The sequence below is a fragment of the Monodon monoceros genome, unplaced genomic scaffold (genome assembly GCF_005190385.1).
Source record: "Monodon monoceros isolate NGI ecotype Baffin Bay Population unplaced genomic scaffold, NGI_Narwhal_1 Super_Scaffold_16, whole genome shotgun sequence".
Taxonomy (NCBI): Eukaryota; Metazoa; Chordata; class Mammalia; order Artiodactyla; family Monodontidae; genus Monodon; species Monodon monoceros.
The window spans coordinates 42,549,514-42,570,629 of record NW_021703772.1 but is presented as its reverse complement, the minus strand read 5'-3'; the positions used below and the strand labels follow the sequence as shown (position 1 = coordinate 42,570,629).

The window sequence follows — 21,116 nt, the reverse complement described above, 5'->3', positions numbered from 1 at the left end:
GTAAGGTAATTAGTTTGGTTTTATATTTATTTGTACTCTTTTCGATTTGGATTTCAGTTCTCTTAGAAGTTCAACACAGTATGTAGAGTAGGAGGTAACCATGAGGTGGCCCTGGCAGTTGAAAACTGCTCTCCCAGAGCTGTATGTAAAGAGAAGTATGAAAAGCAACTTTAAGAGCAATAATCTTTATCCATAGCCTGTGACTGTATTAACTCATCCAAAGAAAGAATTACTCATTAGAAAGGGGGTTATTTGTAATGAAATAAATAAAATGGTGAGCCATGAAGATAAAGTTTGGCAGTGTCCAAAAAGCATTGTTTGGAATGGTCTGAGGCCTTAGGCAGTCTGGTGTGATTGGCAGATATGACCCAGCCTGTTGATGGATGGATGTACCAGGCTATTTTAACCTTATGACACTTAATAATTTGTTCTAATTTTATGCTCACCAAATCAACCTAAATATAATTTGGCTCCCCATATGGTTTCTATGCTGGGAGAAAAATGCCTTTTGAGTAGCAGGTTCTTTTTCATTGTCTGTCATTAAATTGATATTCTGGGTGAGAAGCACACATGTCAATCATGAGTTTCCACAGTTGAGTCATCATCCTCATGAACTGCACAACCCTGAGGCACAGGCAAAACTGGGTTTCCCCATATGTAAGGCTGAGGGCCAGTGTCTGCCTGGTGGAGAGCTACCAGGTCAAAGCCTCATGGTAGGTAGGTAGCTGACCTTCCCCCTGGTATGTTTTGACATTTCTATGATCTCTTCTCTTCAAGCATATATACTCCCTGACCCAGAAAACACCAGGCAATGGGGAATCAACAACAAGGCCTTAAATCTGCAAGAAGATCTGCCACAGGCTGGAAGAATTAATAGCTGGGACATTTTTCCACTTGGGGAATTTTAAGGCACCACCCAAATCCTATTTACTTTGTTTAGTTTTGCATGTGTGTGTGTATGGGGTGTGTGTGTGTGTGTGTGTGTGTGTGTGTGTTTGTGTGTGTGAGATCATAAAAGTTACTCTTAATCATTATAGAAAACAATCATGAGGAAACAAAGATGAATAAAAACAAGTTAACACCCCTTCCCAGAGGCAACCATGGTTTGCATTCTGGCGTATTTCCACCTAGGCAATTTCTTTTTACTTTTAATTTATACTCAATTTAAAAACCTTCATTATTCCACTGTAGATTAGAAGTAGCAATCTAAAGAGAGGGAAGAGAAAGAAAAGTCATAAAAAGTAGATACAATTTGTTAAAGCTCATAGTGTTCTGGATCATTTCATGGGCCATAGCCATGCACAGCTCAGTAATTCCTGGGGTCAGTCTCTGTACTGTAATTGGTACAATAATAAATTTTCAGCATGATGACCTCAAATCCTCATTAAATGGTTAATTTATATTCGGTATACTTCTGTTAATAGTAGAAGATATAAAGAATACACTTCTGAACTATGTCCTTCAAGCCGGTTAATATGTATAAGGAATGAAGTAAATCCTTAGCTATATGGAAACTTGATTATACAGAATTCTTTTTCTATGGGCTCCAAATAGACAAGATGTAGCTAAAACTATTGGTTGCCTCTCTGGCATCCATTCCACCCTTCTCCCATTAGTTGGCAGCCATACTTTTGGTGGGGCTGACACAATTCTAGCTCTCCAGAGAAAGGCTCTGCTTGGCTTAAACTAGTCATGATAATCACATCCCCTTGCCCCAGTAACTGATTCAGGAGAGAGCCTGGAGCTGTGACCTAAACCAACAGCTCAAAGCATTTCTCTGGCCACAGTGACCATAGATGTTGACCATAGGTAGATGTTGACCCCAATTCATCAGTCAGGATAAAGCCATTAGCTTCTCTTCAGTGGCTGTGGAAGAGAGGCTCTCTTCTCCTGTAATCTGAGATGTACATCTGAGTCCTGGAACTGCGGCAACCACTCGTTACAATGAGAAAGTCCACCTGAGGATTTTTTTTAGGCAGCAGAAGAGATGATCTATTGTACACGTGTTACACTCAGCCAGACCTGAGAATACAACTAGTCCAGAATGTCACAGAACCAAGAGAGTTTGTTTTGGTGTGTGCAAAGTGGGCCTCTCAGCGGGGACTGTGGCAACAAGATGGCTATGGAAGTTCTAGATCCATTGAAGCAAGTTCCAGGCATGCAATCTAACAACTTGTACCATTGTGCCTGGCCACCTGCCTTCCATATTTCTGCTCTTGTGGCCTCTATGGGTGTTCAAGGTAGTGGTTTACTTGGACCTCTAACTCATCTTTCTTTTTTCTTTTGGGCTTCAGCCTGCACATCTGCTTCTTCCTCTGCTTGGCTCTCATGGCGTGGAGGTTTCTAAGAAGATGGTGCTAATGCCAATAGCCTGCCTGAGCATTAATTCAACCCATGGAAGAGGGCAGAACTGAGACAGAAAAAAGAAGCCAGAATCCTGAAAGTCACTCTACACCTGGGCTTGAGCAAATTATTTTAATTTATATTTAAGCTATTTTGATTTGCATATCCAATACTGTGCTTTGTTGGAGGTGAAGGTAGGCCATCAACACATAAATGTCCGGAAGTTCTGCTAGAGGCATGCATCTAATGTTCCAGACACCAGTCTGGGCTGGGCTTGAGTCACAATTACGAAGAAGATAGCATATCACACAGGAGCTGCTCAATAAATAAATATTGGTTGAGCGTGGTTAGAGTAGTCAGAATGGGTCAGGACTCGGTAGGAGTAAAGATAGAGAATAGAGGTCTGAAGACTCAAACTCCAGTAGGTGTAAGGAGGAAAAATTGCAATTAGTGAAGGAGCCACTGAAGAGATAGGGTGAGAGGCAGCATGTTGCCCTATCATTGTGCCTAATAGAAAAAGTTTCCATTAAGAGCTGGTGATCTACAATGTCAAATGTTTCAGAGGTACCAAGATAATCAATGAACAAGATGAACTTGGTAATTTGGAAGTAATTGGTGACTTGGTGAGATGCACAGAAGCAAATACTAAATGACTTTGAATTTTATTAGATTTGGGATAAATATGGTGTAAACAAAGTTTACCAGAGACACTGGCCCAACAAAGTACAGCGTCATAGTGACAGACACAAAATGGATTTTCTTTGGTTCTGCTTCTATTTTCTTTGTAGAAAAATCCAGAGATTTAAAAATTCTTTATACCTTTTTTGGGAACTCCAGGGTGTTTTTTTATGTTTATTACAAACCACTGGTTGCTAAGTGGCATTCACCATTTTCCTGCTGTCCTCCTCTGACTCTCTTGGGGGAACAGGTGATATTGGCAAGGGCACTGGGCAAAGAAGAGAAGTGACTTCTAGAAGACCAGCCAGCCACCAACCACTTTCCACAGCTTGTGGCCTTCACTCTGGGAGTTTCACTACCATCAGGGCATAGCTAGTCCTCAGCTCTGGGGCTCAGAAATCTCATTTTTCCAGCACCCCAAGAGAGTGCCATTAACCCGGCTCTCAGAGGCTTGTCTCCTGTGCATAAATTTGTCAAGTTTTAGGAAGCATTATAACTGTCAAGAAATGAAAATGCCTGGATTGTTAGAAGATTGGTGAGCAAGGAATCCAAATATTAGGAGGGATTTGATTCAAGAAGTATCCCCCAGCTGGAACAGATTGGGGTACCGTTACCAAGAAGTTCAAAATGTTAGTGTTCAGTCAGAATTCCTTTTCCTCTAGGTAACACTTGCATAGTTATTTGTAAACATTTTCTTCCTCTGGGATCCTGTTTTTTTCTCTGCTCAGGTGGCTGATCATCTTCTATTCGTGTGGTTTTTCTTTCAAACATGAGTCTGATATACTTGATTAGGGTTCTACTTACAACCAATTACAGTTCTGCCTCGTTGAGACTGCTCTCCGCCACCTTGATTGGAGTTTTAACTGTTCACAAACATTCCCTTCATACATTTTTAAAGACAGTCTTTGAAGCTTATTCCCATAGTTGAAAATGTGTATCCAGTGACTTCAATATTTTCTCGTTTGTTCATTCATTCATTGCTCATCCATTTATTCTCGCATCCATTCCATAAATATTCAGCGTATGCCTCCTCTGTGTCAGGTATTGTGGTAGACGCTGGGATAATAACGACTTGTAATAGAGTCACAGTTTGGCCCTTCTCAGCTTCTGACGATGAGTACTGGGAAAGAGTTCACTCTAGGCCCTGGGGATGGTGATAGTTCCTGCTGCTATGGGAGCCCAAACATCAATGCCTATGGGACTGTCCACTGATATCCATCAGTGACGGTCACTTTTCCTTGTTGATGCCTCCATTGTCTTAGTACCTAGTATTGGGCACTGCCAGAGGTGGTAGTGAGGCCTCTGGGTCTGTCCCTAAGTCTGGCTCAAGGCAGCCAGGACTGTGAGAGCATATGCATAATATACCTTGAGGGGGCCATGTTCTGATGCTGCAGAGGCTAATGGATTCAATGCTAATCACTCTGCTGTCTTGAACTTCTGTCTGTTTTAGCATTTCTTACTTTTTCCCCCCAACCCAGTTTTATTGAGATATAATTGACACATTGTGTGAGTTTGAGGTGTATACTGTGATGATTTGATAGATGTATATATTGTGGAGATATATAAGGTTAGTCACAATAAGGTTTGTCAACACATCTTTCACCTCATATAATTACCATTTTGTTGTTGTTGTTGTGAGAACATTTAAAATCTACTTGCATAAAACCTCTCAACTATAAAATACGGTATTGTTAACTGTGGTTACCATGCTCTGCATTATTCCTCTCATAACTGGAGGTTTGTATCCTTTGACCAATATCTCCTCATTTCCCTCACCCCCCGCCCCTGAGAACTACAGTTCTCTACTCTCTACTTCTATGAATTTGGCTTTATACGATTCCACACATAAGTGAGATCATACAGTATTTTTCTTTCTCTGTCGACTTATTTCACTTAGCATAATGCCCTCAAGGTCCATCCATGTTGTTGCAAATGGTAGGATTTCCTTCTTTTTTACAGCTGAATAATATTTCCATGTCTTGGCTATTGTGAATAATATTGCAATAAACATGGGAGTGCAGATAGCTCTCTGAGACAGTGATTTCATTTTCTTTGGCTATGTAACCAAATGTAGGACTGGTGGATCATATGGTAGTTCTATTTTTAATTTTTTGAGGAACCGCCATACTGTTTTCCATGGTGCCTATACCAATTTACATTGCCACCAACAGTGCACAGGTGTTTTCTTTTCTCTGAGTCCTCACCAACCCTTGTATCTTGTCTTTTTGATAATAGTCTTTCTAACACATATGAAGTGATATCTCGTTCTGGATTTCATTTGCATTCCCCTGATGATTAGTGGTATTGAACATTTTTCATGTACCTGTTGGCCATTTGGAAGTTTTCTTTGGAAAAATATCTATTCAGGTCCTTTGCCCATTTTTAATTGGATTATTATTATTTTGCTTTTGAGTTATACTCATTCTATAGATATTTTGGATATTAACCCCTTATCATATATACAGTTTGTAAATATTTTCTCCCATTCCATAGGTTGCCTTTTCATTTTGTCAACTGTTTCTTTTGCTGTGCAGAAGCTTTCTAGTATGATGTAGTCCCACTTGTTGATATTTGCTTTTGTTGTTTGTGCTTTTGGTGTCATATCCAAAAAATACTTGTCAAAACTAATGTCAAGGAGTTTTTTCCCTTTATTTTCTTCTAAGGGTTTTATGTTTCAGGTCTTGTGCTTAAGTCCTTAATCTATTCGAAATTAATTTTTGTGAAAGGAGTAAGGTAGGAGTCCAACTTCATTCTTTTGAATGTGAATATCTAGTTTTCCCAATACCATTTATTGAAGACACTGTCCTTTCCCCATTGAGTATTCGTGACTACTTTTTCAAATATTAGTTGACTGTATGTACATGAGTTTATCTCCAGGCTCTCAATTCTGTTAGATTGGTTGATGTATCGGTTTTTATGCCAGTACCATATTGTTTTGATTACTATAGCTTTGTAATATAGTTTGAAATCAGGAAATGTAATGCCTCTAAGTTTGTTCTTCTTTCTCAATATTGCTTTGACTATTCAGGGTCTTTTGTGATATCATACAAATTTTAGGATTTTTTTTCTATTTCTGTGAAAAATGCCTTTGAAATTCTGATAGGATTGCAGTGAATCTGTAGATTTCTTTGGGTAGTATGGACATTTTAACAGTGTTAACTCTTCTAATCCATGGACATGGATATCTTTCCATTTATTTGTGTCTTCTTCAATTTCTTTCACAATTTCTTATAGTTTTTGGTGTGTAGATCTTTTACTTCCTTAGTTAAATTTATTCCTAAGTATTTTATTGTTTTTGATGCTGTTGTGAATGAAATTTATTTATTTATTTATTTTTCAGGTAGTTTATTGTTAGTGTATAGAAATAAAACTGATTATTGTATGTTGATTTTGTATCTTGAAACTTTACTGAACTCATTTATTAGTTCTAACAGCTTTTTGGTGTTATCTTTAGTATTTTCTATATACATTATTATGTCATCAGCAAACACACAATTTTACTTTTATCCTTTCTGATTTGGATGCCTTTTATTTCTTTTTCTTGCTTAATTTCTCTGGCTAGGACTTCTAGTACTATGTTGAATAGGAGTGGTGGTAGTGTACATTCTTGTCATGTTCCTGATCTTAGAAGGGAAGCTTTCAACCATTCACCATTGAGTATGATGTTAGTTGTGCTTGTCATATGTGGCCTCTATTATGTTGAGGTATGTTACTTTTATACACATTTTGTTGAGATTTTTTTTTTTTATTATGAAAGGGTATTGAATTTTGTTGAATACTTTTTTTGTATCTATTGAAATGATCATGATATTTATCTTTCATTTTATAAATGTGATATACCACATGTATTGGTTTACATATGTTGAACCATTCTTACATCCCAGGAATGAATCCACTTGACCTGGTGTATGATCATTTTAATGGGTTATTGAATTAGGTTTGCTAATATTTTGTTGATAATTTTGGCTTCTATATTTATCAGGGATATTGGCCTGTACTTTTCTTTTCCTTTCATTTTCTTATCTGGCTTTATTATTAGGGTAATGCTGGCCTTATAAAATGAGTTTGGAAGCATCCCCTCCTCTTCATTTTTTGGGAAGAGTTTGATAAAGATTGGTATTAATTCTTCTTTAAATGTTTGGTAGAATTCATTCATAAAGCCATTTGGTCCTGGGCTTTCCTTTCTTGGGAGGTTTTTGATTACTGATTCAATCTCCTTGCTCATTACTGGTCTGCTCAGAGTTCCTATTTCTTCATGCTTCAGTCTTGGTAGGTTGGATGTTTCTAGGAATTGATCCATTTCTTCTAGCTTGTCCAGTTTTCTGGTGTATACTTAACTTATTCATAGTAGTCTCACAATACTTTGTATTTCTGTGCTATCAGTTTTAAGGTCTCCTCTTTCATTTATAATATTATTATTTTGAGTCTCCTTTTTTTCTTGGTTACTCTAGCTAAAGTTTTGTTAATTTTGTTTATCTTTTCAAAAAATCAACTTTTAGTTTTGTTGACCTTTTCTATTTGTTTTCTATTTCATTTATTTCTGCTCTGATATTTGTTATCTCCTTTCTTTTGCTAATTTTGCACTTACTTTGTTCTTCTTTTTCTAGTTCCTTAAGGTGTAAATTTAGGTTGTTTATTTGAGATCTTTATTTTTTTTTTAATGTAGGCATTTATTGCTATAATCTTCCTACCTAAACCCGCTTTTGCTGTGTCCTATAAGTTTTGATATATTATGTGTCCATTTTCATTTGTTTCAAGATATTTTTCATTTCCCCTTTGATTTCTTCTTTGACCCATTCATTGTTTAGGAGTGTGTTGTTTAATTTCCACATATTTGTGAAATTTTTCAGTGTTTCTTTTATTATTGATTTTTACTTTCATACCATTGTGGTCAGAAAATGTATTCATTATGATGTTAATCTTTTTAAGTTTGCTAAGAAAATGTATTCAGTATGATGTTAATCTTTTTAAGTTTGCTAAGGTTTGTTTTGTGACCTAATACATGATCTGTCCTGCAGAATGTTCAGTGTGTGCTTGAGAAGAATGTGTATTCTGCTGCTGTTGGATGGAATGTTCTGTATATGTCTGTTAGGTTCATTTGGTTTAAAGTATAGTTCAAGTCCAATGCTTCTTATTGATTTTCTGTCTGGATGATGTATCCATTGTTGAAAGTGAGGTATTGGAGTCCCCTACTCTTATTGTATTGTTTTCCATTATTCCCTTCAGATATTTTACATATTTGCTTAATATATTTAGGTAATCTGATATTGGTTACATATATTTATATAATTTATTGTTATAAATATTTGATAAATTAACCCATTTATCATTATATAATGACCTTCTTTTCTGTTGTTACAGTTTTTGACTTAAAGTCTGTTTTATCTAAGTATAGCTTTTGCTATACTTACTCTCTTTTGCTTTCTATTTGCATGGAAAATCTTTTTCCATCCCTTCACTTTGAGCCTATGTGTGTCCTTAAAGCTGAAGTGCTGAAATGAGCCTCTTGTGGGCAGCAGATAGTTTGGGGTTTTTTTGTTTGTTTGTTTTGTTTATTTTTTAATCCGTTCAGCCACTCCATGCCTTCTGATTAAAGAATTTAATTTAGTTTACATTTAAAGTAATTATTGATAGGTAAGGACTTGCTAATGACATCTTGTTAATTTTTTTCTGACTGGTTTTTAATTATTTTGTACCTTTCTTCCTCTCCTGCTGTCTTCCAATGTGAATTGATAATTTTCCATAGTGGTATACTTTGATTCCCTTTTCTTTATCTTGTTCATATTGACTAAAGGTTTTTGTTTTGCAGTTACCCTGAGGTTTACATGAAACCTCTTACAGGTATAACAATCTATTTAAAGCTGATTGCAACTTCAGTTGTACTAAAAAATTCTACCCTTTTACTCCCTCCTCAACTTTTATGTTTTTGATGTCACAATTTACATGTTCTTCTGTTGTGTATCCATTGAGAAATTATTGTAGCTAAAGCTATTTTTAATATTTCTGTCCTTTCACCTTCATACTAAAGTGATTAACATACCTCCATATTACAGTATTGAAGTATTCTGAATTTGCTATGTACTTACCATTACCAGTGTGTTTTATATGTTCATATGTATTCATGTTATTAATTAGCATCCTTTCATTGCAACTTACAGAACTCCTTTCAACATTTCTTGTAAGGTAAGTCTAGTGTGATGAACTCCCTCAGCTTTTGTTTGGGAGTCTTTATCTCTCATTCTGAAGAACAATGTTTGCTGGGAAAAGTGTTTTTGGTTGGAATTTTTTTTTCTTTTAGAACTTTGAATATATCATTTCACTCTTCTGACCTGTAGGGTTTCTGCTGAGAAATTTGCCCATAAACTTATAGGGGTTCTCTGGTAAGTAACAAGCTTATTTTCTCTTGCTGCTTTCAAGGTTCTCTCTTTGTCTTTTATTTTAGACAGTTTTATTATAATGTTTCTTAGAGGAAATCATTTTGGGTTTAAATTTATGAGCTTCATGAACTTGTATGTCCAAATCTCTCCCCAGTTTTGCGAAATTCTCAGCCATTATTTCTTTAAGTAGCTTTCTGTCCCTTTCTCTCTCTCTTCTCCCACTGGCATGCCAGTAATGCACAGATTGTTTCTCTTTATTGTGTTCCATAGATCCCATAGACTCTCTTCATTCCTGTTCATTCTTTTTCCTCTTTCCTTCTCTGACTGGAAAATTTCAAATGGATAATTGTTAAATTGTTTATCTCTGTTCATTTATAGCTCTCTGAACATGTTTATAGCAATTATTTTTAATCTTTTATCAGGAAATTAATATATCTCCATTTTTGGGAGGTCAGTTACTGTAAGTTAACTGTTCCTGTGGTGGTGTCATGTTTCCCTAATTCTTCATGATGCCTGTAGCCTTGCATAGGTATCTGCACATTTGAAGAAGCAGTCACCTCTTTCAGACGTTATAGACTAACTTTGGTCTGGAAAGTACTTCACCTCAGGGTGGGTGCATGTTGTAGCATGCTGAAAACTGGGGTCTAGTGGTATAGGTCACCAAATGTGGGGGCTTGTGGTGATTCTGGCTCTGGGAGGTATAATGTCTTGTTGGCTTAGGCTGCTGAGGTCCATGGCATTGACAACTGTGTGGTCCTCGGCAAGCACTGAAGGAGTTCTGCAGTGGCTGTAAGGCCTGTTTGGGTCTTTAGCAGGGCCTCCAGTCACCAGAACAGGGCATCAGTGGTGGTCAGCACTGGTGGTGTGCATACACTTGACCATGGAGGCTGACTTCAGGTGCCTGTATAGTGGCAGGGGCTGGATACAGACATATACATAGTGGTTGCGGCCGGGGCCAGCAGTAAGTGCTGGGGCCAACTGTGGGCATGCTAGTAGCTGTGGAGGCCCTGGCTGCCAGCGTGCACTCGTATGGCTGTAGGTATCCCCACAGGTATGCATACGGTAGTGAAGGCCAGTGATGGGAGTTGGGCCAGGGGCAAACAGGTGTACAGCTGGAGGGGTTAGCTACAGGTGAGCCAGCAGTGCAGGCCAGTGACAGGAGACTGTGTCAGGTCTGGGCCCACAGTCAGCTTTGGAGACCCTGGCTGTCAGTGTGTACTCCTGTGGCTTCAGTGTCTCCCTATGGGCATGTGCATGGCACTGGAAACTGGTGACAGGAATTTGGCCAGGGTCTTGCAGGTGCACAGCTGGAGGGGGTAGTCCTCAAAGCACATACAGTTCTGGGGGCCAGCTGCTAGCGTCTAGGCTGGTGTCTCACACTCACACAGTAGCAGAGGCCAGCGCTGGCTACCAGTATGGATCCCATGTTTGTTGGGGAAAGGGGAGGGAAGGGTTGGAGAGAGAGCAAGGAGAGAGCTGGTGTCTCCAAATGGAAAAATCTTTGGGGGGAAACCTCAGTGGTGAGATCTGTAGGGGGCCTGCGGCAGCTGTGTTGCCTTGGTTTCTTTAGCAGTGAAAGCTGCTGGGGTCCTCTGCAGAACCAGTCACTGGGAATCTGCTCTGCATGGCTCCCCCCACTTCATGGTTCCCCCACTTCATGGTTCCCACTGCATGTCTGATCCTGTTAGCCTCTTCTCTTCTTCCTTGTTTCTAGCCATCTCTACATGTCTCAGCTTTGTTAGTCTCTAGATAGGACGAGACTGAAGAGGGTCTTTCATGAAGCATCCTGAAAGTCTGGGGAAGTTGGTCACTTACTTTGTTCCCGCTTTCCTGTTGAGGGGCACTCTTTTGAGCCAGAGAGTTCCCTCTTGGTACTGTGCAATGTCAGCCTGGAGGATAGGATGATGTAGGGAAAATGAAGCTATTTTTTCTTCCTTTTGTGTGTGTGTGGTTATTCTCAGAAGGAATTTTCTTCCACTGTGTTGCTGAAGTTTCTTAAGTGGACTTCTGAGCTCTCCCAGAGCTAATTTTGTTCGTGGATAGCTATCTAATTGTTGATTTTTGTTGGGGGTGGAAGCTGGGGTCTCCTACTCAACTGTGATGGTGACATCACCTGCTTTCTCACTCTTTTATTGTAGCCCTTTTTTCTGGGACTCGCCACCCTCACTCCTACCACTAAATTGTTCATCTTGACTCTCGCCTTAGAGTGAGTTTTTCTGGGGAAATTCTTTTTTTTTTTTTTTCCTGCTGCAGATAGACTCTTGATTTACCTGCTCCACCATTCCTAAATCCCCCAGTAAGAAAACCTTAGGGTAAATTGATATACTTCTAACAGATTATGCACCTATAGTAGATTCATTAAACTCTGTCATACACACACACACGCACACGCACACACACACACACATAGAACAGTAATCCAGGGCCTAGTGAAGGAACTTCACAGTAAGAAGGAAGGACTAGAGGGAGGGAATAAAAAGGGGAGGGAAATGAAAGGGGAGGAAAACAAAAGAGGAGGAATGGAATAAATAATTAGTTCTGGTACAGAATTCAAGAAATTGAGTACATAATAAATCCTTAATAATTTAAGAGGAATGGATGGAAGTAAGTAACAGTTTCAGATATTCTGATAAATTTTTTAGAGAGTGTATGTTATATAATCTAGAATGTATGAAAAGAAACACATTATGCTGGCCAAGATACAATGTAACTAGAATATGTAGCATGATGTTTAAGGCAAAATCCTCAAATACATTTACACATTTACTTCATCTGTCCAGGGGTAGAGATGTCATTTCTTAGGAAATTTCAGGTGACGAGGTTGTGCCAAACTCACGTGAACTGTCTGTGAAATTCATGGGAAAAAAGTAGCAGTAGAGAAGTTGCTTATCCGCAATGTAAGAAGGCTGCAGCATCAGCTGGAAACCTTGTGTCTGTGACGGGCTTTTCACATCGCTGAGAGGCAGAGCCCCATGCTGTGAGAGGCTGAGGCCCCTGCTGGGACATGCCGTCTGCACATTTGCTGGGTTTCTTGTGTTGCTGGGCTCTTTGTGTTTTGTGGTGCAAGTCAGAAGCAGCGGAATATGTGAACCAGGGACAGGTATATTAAAGATCTCCTGTAGCTTTTGGCCTCATGTATTTCAACTACTTAGAAACAGTAGCTCCAGGTTCATACCTTCTGTCCTTTATGTGTTTAGTCAGTTACAAAGCATGTCTTCGCTTTGTAAAACGAGAGCCGGAAGGCTGATTTTTACGTTCAGAAAAAAGGAATGTGTCAGACTCATTGTTATCAGGAGTCTTATACGTGTGATACAGTGTCCCGTGGCTGTAGAGGGCCAGGCCGTTTCTTCCGGAGCTGAAATCTTTAGTATAAGTTTAACTGCATGTCTCTAAGCAAAGACCTTCTTGTCCAGCTATAGAGACAAAAAAGTTTGCAGAGAAAATGATGTGTGTGGACTGCTCTCACTATGTCCTTCTTCTGCCTCAAGACCTTGATCCAGATAAAGTTAGATGAGGGTGACCAAGGTAGAAGGCAGAAATGATCTGATAACAATGGAATCATGTGCTACATGGATTTCCAAAATAATTTTTAAAAGTATTATATTAGTCATGTTGTCTCTTTCAGTTGCATGGAATATAAATTAAACTTGAGGGCTTCCCTGGTGGCACAGTGTTTGAGAGTCCGCCTGCCGATGCAGGGGACACGGGTTCGTGCCCCGGTCCGGTAAGATCCCACGTGCCGCGGAGTGGCTGGGCCCGTGAGCCATGGCCGCTGAGCCTGCGCGTCCGGAGCCTGTGCTCCGCAACGGGAGAGGCCACAACAGTGAGAGGCCCGCGTACCGCAAAAAAAAAAAAAATTAAACTTGAACTGTTTTAAAAAAAACTAAATGTATTGACTCCAAGGTACACGATCAGGCAAGGCTGGATCCTGGTGTACAAGGATTGTTGTCAGGAGCCTGGCTCATTCCATCCCTTGACTTGTCTTTTTCTTAGTGTTGGCTTTGTTCTTAGACTCTTTCCAAACAACTGAAGCTTTACGTTCTATCACCTCAGCAACCCCAGCAGACTGTCTCTCTTTCCTTATAGAGGCAGAAACGGTTCTCCAGCTGATGCTCATTGGTCCAGGTCAGGTCATATATCCATTCCTGAACCCAACATTTACTCTGATGGATAGAACCTGGGCCGTGTGCCCACTCTTTCCCCTCAGTCAGATTAGGCTCAATGCCACCCACACCAATGATCTAAGAGTAAGAGAGGGATGGCTCTGCAAATTGTATGAAAGAAAAAAAACCCCAGGTAACTTAAACAAATGGAAAGATATTCTTTGCTCTTGGATGGAATGGCTTAACCTCATAGAAATGTCAACTCTCTCAAGTTAATATATGTTTAAGGCAAAACCAATAAAGATACCAGTGAACTCTTCCCCTAGAGCTAGACAAATTGAATCTAATTTGAAAAATAAACAAGCAAGAACAAGTAGGCAAACCCTAAAATGAAAAGCAATGAAAGAAATTATATTTTAATATCCCATTAAACTTTCCAATATTACCTATTATAAACAATACAGGAAAGTATATTTTCTACACGTCTTCTTGTGCAAATGTGCAAGATTTTTCTTTAAGGCAGCTCCTTAGAAGGGAAATTAGTAGGTTTAGGGTATGTACATTTACCAAATTAGTTCTTAAAAAAATTTTTTTTTTAGTTCAAAAGGTTTAGGGACTTCCCTGGCGGCACAGTGGTTAAGAATCCGCCTGCCGGGCTTCCCTGGTGGCGCAGTGGTTAAGAATCTGCCTGCCAATGCAGGAGACACCGGTTCGAGCCCTGGTCCGGGAAGATATCACATACTGCAGAGCAACTAAGCCTGTGCGCCGAAATTACGGAGCCTGCGCTCTAGAGAGCTGCAAGCCACAACTACTGAGCCTGCGTACCTAGAGCCCATGCTCCACAACAACAGAAGCCACCGCAATGAGAAGCCTGTGTGCTCACTGCAACTACAGAAAGCCTGCATGCAGCAGCGAAAACCCAACGCAGCCAAAAATAAAAAAAAACATAAATAAGAATCCGCCTGCCAATGCAAGGGACATGGGTTCGAGCCCTGGTCCGGGAAGATCCCACATGCCGCAGAGCAGCTAAGCCCGTGAGCCACAACTACTGAGCCTGCGCTCTAGAGCCCGTGAGTCACATCTACTGATGCCCGTGTGCCACAGCTACTGAAGCCTGCATGCCTAGAGCCTGTGCTCCACAACTAGAGAAGCCACCAAAACGAGAAGCCCACGCACCTCAACAAGGAGTAGCCCCCTCTCGCTGCAATTAGTGAAAGCCTGCGCACAGCAACGAAGACCCAATGCAGCCAAAGATAAATTAATTAATTAAAAATTTTTTTTTAAGTTTTAAAAGGTTAACTATAGTGTGACATACATATTTCTGTATAAATGTTTTATAATTACAATTTATATCATTATTGGAAATACCGAGACTAATAGGACCCATCCCATGGAATGAGAGTTAATTGAGTTGAGTTTACTCAATAATTAGTATTGGGCTTCCCTGGTGGCACAGTGGATAAGAATCTGCACGCCTATGCAGGGGACATGGGTTCGAGCCCTGGTCCAGGAAGGTCCCACATGCTGCAGAGCAACTAAGCCTGTGCACCACAACTACTGAAGCCTACACATCTAGAGCCCGTGCTCTGCAACAAGAGAAGCCACTGCAATGAGAAGCCTGCGCACCGCAACGAAGAGTAGCCCCTGCTCACCACAACTAGAGAAAGCCTGCGTGCAGCAACAAAGACCCAACACCAAAAAGAAAAAAAAATTTAATATCATAATTATATTAGAGAAAACCCTAAAACTAACAGGCATCGTGATGGTGTTAACTGAACTTCCAATCTCTCTTCAGCAGGGAAGTCACATAACTCTTGGCTGGCCCCTTGTGTTCTTCAGTCATCTTAGTTCTTTGTGACCCCTGATTTTCATTTTGGTTCTCCTCCCATCCTTTTTGAATTGATTAATCCCTTGTATCAATGCCTTTATTACTTAAAAGAGTTTTCAGACTCTGAGTTTTTAAAAATTCACACTTGACTGAGTTTTCTGTTTCAAGCATCTAGCACAGCACTTGACAAATAGAAGACCTTCTGTTCAACCGATGTCTTTGTCAATTATAGTTTATAGCTCTGAATATCCCTGACCTTATTTGCATAGCTCCATGCAAAGTTCCATACTGGAACTTCCAGTGCATATTTGGAAATAGTATTGACAGATGGTTCCAACAAGAATACTAAGATCAATTGAGGAAAAAAATAAATTGACCACAAACCCAAATTACACATGCCATCGGGAGCAGTTTGTTGCTGACAATCCATATTACCTCTTATGCTTTACATTAGATAGTTTTTAATCAAATCAATGTTTATTTTTCAAAAACACACTTTGTTTTCAAACAAGTGGATGATATAGCCCAAGAAGGCAAATTCTTTTTTTTTTTTTTTTGAGCCAACACTTAATCTGCTGTGTTAATTGGTCCATATATTAATCATGACCACTGCTGATCTTGTAAAGGAACTTCTCTGCAGTACACTCCAGAACATTTTTTTTTCTGAGAATTATGCAAACTGGAGTAGCATTTTACAGCTGAATTTATATTTACCAGTGAATCTTAATGTTCACATATCTTTATATGTCTAATAGTTATCCATTACTGTGTAACAAATTACTCCAAACCTTAGTGGCTTTAAATGGCCACTAATTTATTTTATTATCACTCATAGTGTTTATTGTTTTTGCCATTCAGGAATTCATGAGTGTCTTGGCTCGGTGGTTCTGGCTCAGGGTTTCTAATGAGGTTGAGTCAGTTGTTAACTGGGGCAGCAGCCATGTGAAGCCCTAACTGGGGCTGGAAGATGCACTTCCAAGGTGGCTCACTCACATGATTGGCAAGTTGGTGCTGGCTGTTGGCTTCTTGCCATGTGAGCATCCCCAAGAAACTGCCTGAGTAATGGTCTGCAGAATCGTGACCCCTGTGGCAAGCATACTAGAGTCTCTGTGTAGAATTTTCAAAATATCACTCTTATTCTGGGATTCTGATTATTCACACTGATAAGGATGGTGTGGGAACAATTTAGAACTAATAGTGTACATAATAGGAAGAATTACATCCATGTCATGATTTTCTGAACTCATAGTCAATGGCATTTTGTCTGCCAAATTTAGGGTGTTATTCAAGGTCATTTTCAGGACAGTCCAGTGAGGTGGGTATTATTATCACTTCAGATTTACAGATCAGAAAACTGAGAAAGCAACTGCTCAGATAATTGCCCCATGGAGCTAAAATTTGAATTTAGGCATTGGACTCTGAAACCTGTGCTCCTAAAAATCAAGCTATACTGTCTCCTCTTTGGCTCTTTTTTTTTTACAAAATTAAAACTTCATTTTATTATGAGAATTTGAATATACAATAAAGTAGACAAAATATTTCCTGACCATACATGTACTCAGTACCCAGCTCCATTGACTATCAACTTATAGCCATTCATGGCTCATCTACACCTCTCTCTCCCTTATTTATTTTGAAGGAAATTTCAGATATCATGTCATTTCATCCATAAATATTTCAGTATGACTTTCTAAAAGAAATGTGCTTTTTGAAATAAACATTATCGGATGAAAAAAAGTAACACTAATTCCTTTTTATCAAATATTCAGTCAATGTTCAAATTTCCAATTGTTTCATAAATGTCATTTCTTTTTAAAAAATATTTTCATTTGAGTCATCGTTTGAATAATGTCCACACATTGTGATTGGTTGACATGTCTTTTAATTTTATTTTTATTTATGTATTCCTCTCCATCTTTTTATTTTTTCTTTTTATCACTGATGAACATGTATTTCCAAGACTTGACTATTATAAACAAAGCTGAAATAAATGTCTTTGTATTTATTTTTCTGGGAACTGATGTTTCATGTTTTTATCTATTTTTATTGGCATATTTAATTTTTTCAAACTGATTTTTAAGAGTTCTCTAAATGTTAAAGAAATTAACTTATTTTCTAATATGTATATTATATTTTTTTCCAGCTTGTTTGTATTTTGACTTTTATGGTGTTTTAAAGTTTAAAATTTGTGTGTTGCCAAATTTATCAAGTGTCTGGATGTCTCTCTCTCTCTCTCTCTCTCTCTCTCTCTCCCTCCTGTGATGGTCCCAACCATTTATAATTGATTTCAAGATTTTATAATTTATTAGATGTTGCAAAATTGTAATATTCTATAATTATTTCATCCCTTCTTTATTTACTAGCTAGCTGCAATACTTGTATAAAGAGAAACACCCTTCATCTACTATTTGGTTACCCAGTGATTCAGTTTATATAAGAAAGAGAGAAAATAAGAAAAATCTCAAACAATCTAACATTACACCTAAAGGAGCTAGAAAAAGAAGAACAAAAAAAGCCCAAGTTAGTAGAAGGAAAAAAAAAAAAAAGAAAGATAAAAAAGAAAAGATCAACAGCTGAAACTAACAGGTGGTTCTTTGAAAAGATAAACAGAATTAGTAAGCCTTTAGCCAGACTCATGAAGAAAAAAGAGGGCTCAAGTAAATAAAATCAGAAATTTAAAAAAAAAAGCAATCAGAGAGAAATTAAGAAAGCAATACCATTTACAATTGTATCAAAAAGAATAAAACACCTAGGAATAAATTTAACCAAGGAAATAAAAGGCCTGTACTCTAAATCTATAAGGCATTGATGAAAGAAATTGAAGATGACACAAACAAATGGAAAGATACACTGTGCTCATAGGTTGGAAATTAATATTGTTAAAATGTATTATCCACAGCAATCTACAGATTCAATGGAATCTCTAACAAAATACCAATGGCATTTTTCACAGAACCAGAACAAATAATCCTAAAGTTTGTGTGGAACCCAAAAAGACCCCAAGTAGCCAGAACAATCTTGAGAAAGAGAAAGTTGGAGATATCACACTCCCTGATTTTAAGTTATATTACAAAGCTATAGTAATCAAAAAGTATGGCACTGGCCCAGAAACAGACACATAGATCAATGGAACAGAATGGAGAGCCCAGAAATTAACCCATATTTAACTGATCAGTTAATCAAAGGAGGCAAGAATATACAATGGGGGAAAAGACAGGCTCTTCTATAAGTGGTGTTGGGAAAACTGGGTAGCTACATGCAAAAGAATGAAACTGGACCCCTTTCTCACACCATATACAAAAATAAAGTCAAAATAAATTAAAGACCTAAATATAAAACTTGAAACCATAAAATTACTAGACGAAAGCATGCAGTACACTCTTTGACATTGCAGCAATATTCTTTTTTGATCTGTAAGGTAAGGGCAACAAAAGCAATAGTAAACAAATGCAAAAAAAAAAAAAGAAAAAAAAAAAACCCACCAAACTAAAAAGCTTTTACACAGTGAAGGAAATCATCAGTGCAACAAAAAGGCAACCTACTGAATGGGAGAAGATATTTGCAAATTGTATGTCTGATAAAGGGTCAATATCCAAAATGTATAAAGGACTCTCACAAATCAATATCAAAAAACAAACAATTTGATTAAAAAATAAGCAGAAGACCTGAATAAACTTTTTCCAAGGAAGACATACAGATGGAAAAAAGACACATGAAAAATTGCTCAAATCACTAATCAACAGGGAAATGCAAATCAAAACCACAATTAGGTATCACTTTGGACCTCTCAGAATGGCTGTTATGAAAAAGACAACAAATAACAAGTGTTGGTGAAGATGTGGAGAAAAGGGAGCCCTCTATCGGTTGGTAGGAATGTAAATTGGTACAGCCACTATGAAAAAAGTATGAGGATTCCTCGAAAAATTGAAAATAGAACTACCATATGATCCAGCAATTCCACTTCTGGAAAAAAACCACTAATTCAAAAAGATATATGTACCCCAATGTTCATGGCAGCGTTATTCACAATAGTCAAGATATAGAAGCAACCTTAGTGTCCACTGATAGATGAATGAATACAGAAGATACGGTATATTTTATTTACACAATGGAATATTATTCAGCCATAAAAATTATGAAATCTTGCCATTTGCGACAAAATGGATGGACCTGGGGGTATTATGCAAAGTGAAATAAGTCAGAAGAAGACAAATACAGTATGATTTCACTTATATGTGGAATCTAAAAAACAACCAACCAACCAAATAAAACAAAACAGAAATAGACCCATAGATACAGAGAACAAACTGGCGGTTGCCAGAAGAAAGGGAGGTGGGGGGGTTGGGTGAAAAAGGTGAAGAAGACTGAGAGCTACAAAATATATAGCTCCAGTTATAAAATAAATGTCGAAAAGATATAAGATACAGCATAAGGAATATTGTCAATAATATTGTAATAACTTTGTATGGAGACAGATCATTACTAGACTTATCATGGTGATCAATTAGTAATGTATATAAACGTTGAATCATGATGTTGTACAACTGAAACTAATATAATATTGTATGTAAACTACAATAAAAAATAAAGGCTAAAAATATTGTAATAGATAAAGAAAAAAAAAAAAAGAGAGGGAGGAGAAATGCTAGATTATTTCTATTTATTTACCAGCTTTCAAAATAATGACTTGATATATATCTACAAGATGACCAACTGGATTTTTAAATCATTATTATTAAGACAAGGATTTAAATAAACTGATACGTTTCAATCTATTAAAGATATTATTCTCAACATGCTTAAATTATCCCATCTCTGGCCAATGAGAACCTCCTTAAGTTGGCTCCAGAATCCTTCTGATATAACTCTAGTAGTTTTTAAGAGTTTTTTTCCTATGAATATGAGAAAATATTCTAGACTTACCTTGTGGATCTTCTGCCCCAGTCTTGGACTCAGGCATTTTTTCCAAGGGTCTTACACAGAGATGCAGCAGGATATTTTAAACTTTTGAGTGAAACACAGCAAAAATCAACATCTGTTGGATAGGATGTGAACTACCAGCACAAGGTAGATTCCATTTTCAACATTATGTAATGCTATAATATTTTCAGTGATGGCATATATTTGCAGTCCTAGGTTTTTGGTGGTTGCTGGAATAAAAAGCAGTGCCTCTGAAAATCAGTGTGGAACAGGAAAAGAGAGTGGTGTGTCCAATCTGATTCCAAGGTTTGAGAGGCTCTGCAGACCCCAGCAGGTGCATTTATCCTATTAGTAATTGTCACTGTTAAAGAATGAGATAAATTCTTTTTTCAATTTATGTGTATTACTTTTTTTCAAATGACTACTAAGTTGTTAGGAAAGAAATACTTAAATTCTTTGGACTTAACTACTTAATAAATGAAACTATTGAATTTTTAAACTTTTTTTTTTTTTTTTTTAATCTAGGGCTACCAAGAAAAAACTACTGAGACATCAAGACATTGTGAATGGAGAATGTTTGGGAGCCTCTGGATTAAACTGTCCTTGCTTTTGTCTGTATGTGGCTAAGAGTTCTCTTGTGGGTCATTGCTGCCATTTTAAAATTTACTTCTGTTTATCTTATTAGTAGTATCTTTTATCCGTGTTTATACTGTAGCAGCTCCTTTAAGTCACTTGCCCAACATTTGAAGGTTAGTGTAGCTAAAACAAGATAATATACTACAGTTGAAAGTGGTCACAGCGCTAGTCCAGTAAAATATTAGTCTATCCATTTGTTGAGAGTTTGACTCGCTTTCTCTAACAACTTGT

The 21,116-nt window shown here is 37.9% G+C and overlaps 1 long non-coding RNA gene across 1 annotated transcript in view; it reads left to right on the top strand.

Annotated features, from left to right (window-relative positions):
- Window positions 1-20,899, top strand: part of LOC114897226 — a 24,584-nt gene extending 3,685 nt beyond the window's left edge. Inside the window, exon 3 of the long non-coding RNA XR_003794025.1 lies at window positions 20,775-20,899. This is a non-coding gene — a long non-coding RNA (uncharacterized LOC114897226). The remainder of the gene's footprint in view (window positions 1-20,774) is intronic.
- The last annotated feature ends 217 nt before the right edge of the window (window positions 20,900-21,116 follow it).